Source organism: Psittacula echo (genome assembly GCF_963264785.1).
Source record: "Psittacula echo genome assembly, chromosome: 23".
Lineage (NCBI taxonomy): Eukaryota > Metazoa > Chordata > Aves > Psittaciformes > Psittacidae > Psittacula > Psittacula echo.
In genome coordinates this window covers 5,282,939-5,289,054 of record NC_137748.1, presented here as the reverse complement: position 1 = coordinate 5,289,054, position 6,116 = coordinate 5,282,939, and positions in this window count along the sequence as shown.

The following is a 6,116-nucleotide window of genomic DNA, read 5'->3' as shown; positions in this document are numbered from 1 at the left end:
GCCTGTAATTTGTGGGGATGAAGAGGCTGGTTCCTTGGGCGGATAAAGCCTTGGAGACTGCAAGTTCTTCCCCAGCAGTGTCTGGGCTTGGGTTACGTACTGGGAGGTCTTCAAAGCACAAGAGTGGCAGTGGGGAGCAAAGGAGAAGCGTCAGCCCCTTCCTCGCCTGCACTGGCTCTCGCAGCAAACTGAGCCCAGGGAGAAGGGAGCCAAAGCAGCACGGCCCCCACTGGAAAACACACATCCTGTGTGGTCCTCGGAAGCTGCTCCTGCTCCTGGGTCACTGCCAGCAGATCTTGGGCAAAACTGCGGGATAACAGTGGGGTATTCAGCATCACTGCTGTGCTCTGCATTGTAGAGGCACTTACAGCAAAGAGACTGCCCCTGCCTCAAAGGCAAGGTATGACACGGGAAGCCTGGAAAGCAAAGCATCCAAGCAGAGCACAGAATGAAGTGCTGTATCTCCTGAGTCCAAGGCTATTACCTTCCCCAATAGGCTGCACCATTCCTATTCCAGAAAAGCAGAGATCTAGGAATATAGGAGAACTACCTATGTAGGTCCCTATAACGGGACACATGGCTGGGAAGCCTCCATTTTTCTCCCCAGGGAGGGAATGGGAATCAAACAGATCAGCCCTCGAGGCTGTCCAGGAAGCATTTGGGTAATACCATTCCTGAGTCAACAGCACCTTCATCCACTTGGCTTGGCGCTGGGGGGGCCTGGGCACTGGAATTGAAACACTGCTCGATGCAGCGAGAGCTAAGTCAGTGAATTCCTCCCTGTGCATCTCCCCATTCCCTCCAGTGGGAAATCCTCCCTTGCCTTCCCCCCAGCGCACAGAGGCAGCCTGGAGGGCTCCAGCACAGGACAGCCAGGAACGAGCACACTCTGTAGTCACAAGCACAGAGGGCCTGGAGGGTTCCCAACTTTGCCCTTTAGCCTTTTCCAGCATAGAGCGGGCTGTGTGCCTGGGCTGTGCGTTTCCTATCTTGCCCCTCACAAAGCAGGGGTGTCAATAGTTCTAGTGCGACCCCTGCACCTCTTCCCAGAAAAGAAGAAACTTTCTCAGTGGGAAGAAAAAGAAATGTTTCATTTTCTGTGTTTTTCTGGGAAAGGATCCAGACACAAAGAAACTTAAAGAAAAAAACACCCCAACCGCCAAGGGCCGATATTCCCTGTTTCAGATCAACTGGAAAAATCAAATTCATTCTTGGAAAGGGAGCAAAGGAAATGGTTTCATCTCAGACTGGTTCCAGTTCCAAACTGGTTTTGCCTGTGCACACACACAGCCCCTCCCAAGTGCCCTGCTGGTTTCCCAAGGGAGGGAACCGCTTTGGGATCAGCAGCGCGATGCAAGCTGGGTCCTGCTGCCCCAGAGCTGTCATTTACCCCATGTCCTTCAGGCATCACCATCCTCAGAGCCCAAACCCCCCCCTTTGCTCCCGCTGGGAGCTGCTGGTGGTGGTAATTGCAATCACTAAAATGAACCGGGACAATTTGGGGTTCCAAATCCATGTGGGGCAGTTCAAACAGACCTCAGGAAAGCCAAAGGGGTTGCACTCGTGTTCTCACAAGGGGAACACAGCAAGAGGGTCCAAATCCCCTCGTCAGTGCCAATATAAACCTGAAGTAAATCCACTAACATTTATCCTGGGGTGAGTCAAAGAAGCTTCCAGCCAAGGCACGTTTCCTGTCCTTGACAGAAGGCTTCTCCTTCAGTGTGTTTGTCTCAGTCATGGCTGAAGCATTAGCACTGCAAAGCCCTTGCAGCAATGCCTCAGCAAGGTCAGGAGGCCCCTTGGTGGAAGATCCATACGGATACGATGGATCTGTGCTACCTGAAAACCCAGAACTGCGACAGAACCGTCGAAGGGGCTGTGCTGGGAGGTGAATGCCTGATACCAGGACTCCAGGGACCTTTGGAGCGCAGCTCCCTTGCGTTGTGTTATCAAACCTCCCGTACCATGAGCATCCTCCCTTTAGCTGCCACTTAAATCCTGATGCTGGGACCATTCAGATGGCACAAGCCTCACACAGCCATGAAAAGCAGCAAAACTGCCATCAGCTGCAAGGGGCACCTCAGAGGACTCCATCATGGCAGAGCTTCTCCAGTGGTCCCAGGGGTTTTACACCCCGGTAGCTACTACACGACCACATCAGCTCCAAGTGCTGTTTGCCGGTTAAAACCAGCTGGAAATTTCCACCTGCAAATTCCATTGCAGGCAGGAGAAACAAGAAGGATCAGGGCTAAAGGGCAGCTGAAATGCCATGATGCCAAGGCAGGACCCGGTTACATCCCTGCCTCTGCTTTGTATCCCTGCCAGCTCCCGTGACCAGCCTGTTCCAGTGCTGGCAACCAGAGGCTCAGCCACAGCAAGCGCCTGTCTCTGGAGGGCCCTCCCAGGAGGAAATGTGGTTTCACAGTGGCTGCTTTTCCTTGGGATCTATTTGGAGCCATGACCCCACCCTCCCAAAGGCTTGATGGATGACCAGCCAGCAGGATAAAAGGCTTTCCTCTTAAAGAAGCCCAGCTAAATATAAACCCTTGCTGGCTTTAATGTGTCTTCAGCACTAACTAAAACCATCTGCAATGGTAAATCTGCTATCGCAGGCCCAACCATTGTCCCCCATGCAGCTCCGGACCCCGGAAGCTCCAGAAGCCAGGCTAAGATGGGAGCAGGATGGGCATGCAGCAGAGATTCCGGCTGCTCCAGGCTCGGTGGTGTCCCATGGGAGCCAGATGCGTTCCCAAGGCTGTTTAAATTCATTAAACAGAGAGCAAGGGGCTGAACATCGCTTAGGGGAAAGCAAAAGCAGCTCAAACACCTCTTCCCTTTCTCCCTTGTCTTTGCAGAGGCTGTTCCCTCGGGAAGCACAGTAAAGTCTATGCTGGGTCAGCCAGAATTGAAGTCTCTTGGCAAACCAAAGTAGAGGGGCTCCAGCACTGACTCCTTCCCGCAGCTCAGCCCAGCAGTAAAGGGTTTCCCAGGAGTCAGGGCTGACCCAGTGAGCCTGTCAGAGGAAATCCATATAGGAATCTGGGATTAACCAGCATTTACCAGCCCTGAGGTGCAGTACAATGAGGAGCTTGGTTTAGCCAAAAGTAGGTAGGAGAAACCTGGCTCATTCTACCAATAGCTTGTGATGATGCTGTGGTGGAGTTGGTATCCTGGCTGCAGGGGCATGGGGAAGACCTGGGGATGGATAGTTAGGTACGAGCCCTCCCAGGGTTTGGATGTGACTGGTCTGAGTGGAAGGAAGCTCTCCTGACCTCTTGCTGCTGCTTGGAAAATGCTCTGTCACCATCATAGCGTTACTCAGCCCATGAAGCGCTAGGGAAGCCCAACAGCAACTCGCATAAATACAGATGGAAAAGGAAGGGACGTGCTTTAAAGAAAGAAAAGCTCCATTTTCATAGACTCACAGGATCCCAGCCTGGTTTGGGTTGAAGGGACCTCAAAGCTCCTCCAGCTCCAACCCCTGCCACGGGCAGGGACCCCTTCCACTGGAGCAGCTTCTCCAAGCCCCTGTGTCCAACCTGGCCTTGAACACTGCCAGGGATGGGGCAGCCACAGCTTCTCTGGGCACCCTGTGCCAGCGCCTCAGCACCCTCAGCTGGATGGAACTAGGACAACCACCAGCTCCAAAGTGCTCGGAAGATGGAGCCGAGCCCACAGCTCGCCCAGACTCAGTTCTTTAATGCAAACCAGCTGAGGAAATCGAGAGGTCCAGAGAGTGCCCAAATCCACTCGCTCTGCAGAAAGAGCCCCCAGCCTCAACCGCTGCGGTGTCCGGAGCCTTCAGAGCCTCAGGCAGGGCGAGCTGTGGTCTGTGCTGTGCCAGGGCTCCCTGCCAGCCTTCCCCAATGGCTCCTACGCCTCCGAGCCCAGTTTAGAAGCCTCGTTTTACTGCTTCCCAAACAGCGGGTTCGGCTCGGCACCTTCTCCGGTTTGCTCTGCGGAGGATGCAGCCTGGAAATAGAAAAAGGAAGGGACACCTAAAAATAAGACATAATTACAGAGGGAAAGGGTGCTCGGAGTTCAGAGCTCTTGGCCTTGCTGGTAAGTGGTAACTGAGGCTCCAGGCTCACTATTCCTATAGAGATGGGCAGGTTTCGACCTCTCAGGAAAGGTCCTGCTGCCTTGAGCCCCGAAAACCCCGCTGTGCCTATGGGGAAGCTCTGTGGCAGTCAGAGACACCAGCACTAGAGCTCTGTGAGGTGTCTGCAGCAGCCACACACTGCCCTGTCCTGAGCTAGCCTCACCCCGTTGGGTCACCTTTACCAGGGGTACGGGAGGCTGCTCTTGGTCGCAGCCCGGAGCTGAGGATGGGTGAAAGGATGGGGAGCAGCCGAAGGGTTCTCTATGAGTGCTGCCATTGGGATGGAGGTACCTGCCCCACTCCTTCAGCATGCGGGGTATGAAGAGCTTCAGCCAGTCCCTGAGGAAGCCATGGGGCAGCTGGAGCCCTCTGCTCAGTGCCTGTCCTTCCCCAAGGCTGACAGAGAGCCAAAGGTGATGGGGACGTGACTTGTGTGAGACCACAGCTGGTGAAGGAGAAGCTCAATGCAGGGAAGGGCTTTGCTGAGCCCCTCAACCACCTCCAGGGATCACGAAGTTCAGGCTTTGCAGGGCAAAAGGCTCGAGCACGGACAGACCAACACCATGTAAAGGGATTGCCCAATGGAGGCCCAGAGCCAGCCCTGCTGCTGCGAGCAAATGGGACTCCACTGAGCTGCAGAGGCACTGGGAACTTGCTGCCATCTCTGAACCTGACCTAGAGAGCTCCAGCAGGACGTGTGTGCCCTGGGACCTTGGATGTGAAGATGGAAAGGCAGCACAGGGGCTCCCGCTTCCAAAGATCACAGGCAGACTCCTACCTAATTGTCCCTCTAGCGTGGTCCAAGCACCAACACTCCAGGAATGGCTTTCTCAGCATCCAGCCCCATCTTCTTTTTACATGTGATGAACTGCAGGGAGTTTATCAAAACAGGGGTCTTTTACAGTGGATGGCTAAGAAAAAGTAGTCCTGAGGCCCTTTATTCACACTGATTCCTCCTTCCACTGAAATGAGCCCACCTTTGGGATGGAGCACAGGAGCCATGCAGCCATTCCCCTTATCAGTTTTGGATAAGTAGCATCCTAAGCTTTCACAGCTCAATGACCTGAGCCATCAGGTTTGAACCTGGTGTGGCCGAGAGCATCTCCACCAGCGTCATCTCCCCCCTCCGAGTGACTCAGAGGGAACAGCATCCCCTGCTGAATCACCAGCAAAGCTTCCTGCACAAGCCGGCTCCACAGGGAGAACTCCCAGGCAGAAATCAAGTGACCAAGCCAAACACTGCTTCGCTTGTGGGAGCTGCAGGGCTGCTGGCCAAGAACTGATGTGGCCTGCGCTGGGTGGCTCTGCTCAGAGCTCTCCTGATGGAGGCATTTCTTGTCCGTCGAGGTTTCCTGGCTTAATGTGCGTGTAGAAAGACCCCAGGTATTGCAGGGATTAGCTTGGAGCTACAAACCTGTCACAGAGAGCCCGATCCCAGCAGCCGCACAAGTGAAGCCCAGGGGGAAGTGATGTGCTTGAGGCTGCGAAGCCAGCATCAGGCTGAGCTCACAACAGCACCCACCTCCCCACGCCGCCTGTCTCCACGCTTATGTTCAGTCCTGCAGGCATTCCAGGACTCCGGCTGAATCCTGCCACGCTGGAGCCCAAGCGCTCCCACTGCAGCCCATCACGGCAGGAACAAGATGGGACAGGCAGAGCTTCCCCCATGCCACATCCTTTCCCTTCGCCTGAGGATGCTCGGTTAGCTCATCTCCTTAGCCTGATAGCCTCCATTGGTCCGGGCCCGGGAGCAGCTCTGCCTGCTGGGTGCACGCTGTGGGTGTCCGTGTGCCAGCCCTGGCTCTCCCGTGTTCCATGGCTGGCTCTGCCCGCTCAGGGGAGCCGTCTGTCTGCCGCTGCCGTGCCTCTGGCGTTCTGGCACCATCGCTCCTGTGTGGGAGGAAGTGGTGGAATAAGGGAAGAGCTCACGACTTGAACACGAACCGGATGCTCGCAGCGCTGCCCCAGCCATGGAGGTGCAGAACCTGCCTGGTGCAGCAGCGGGGACCCGGGC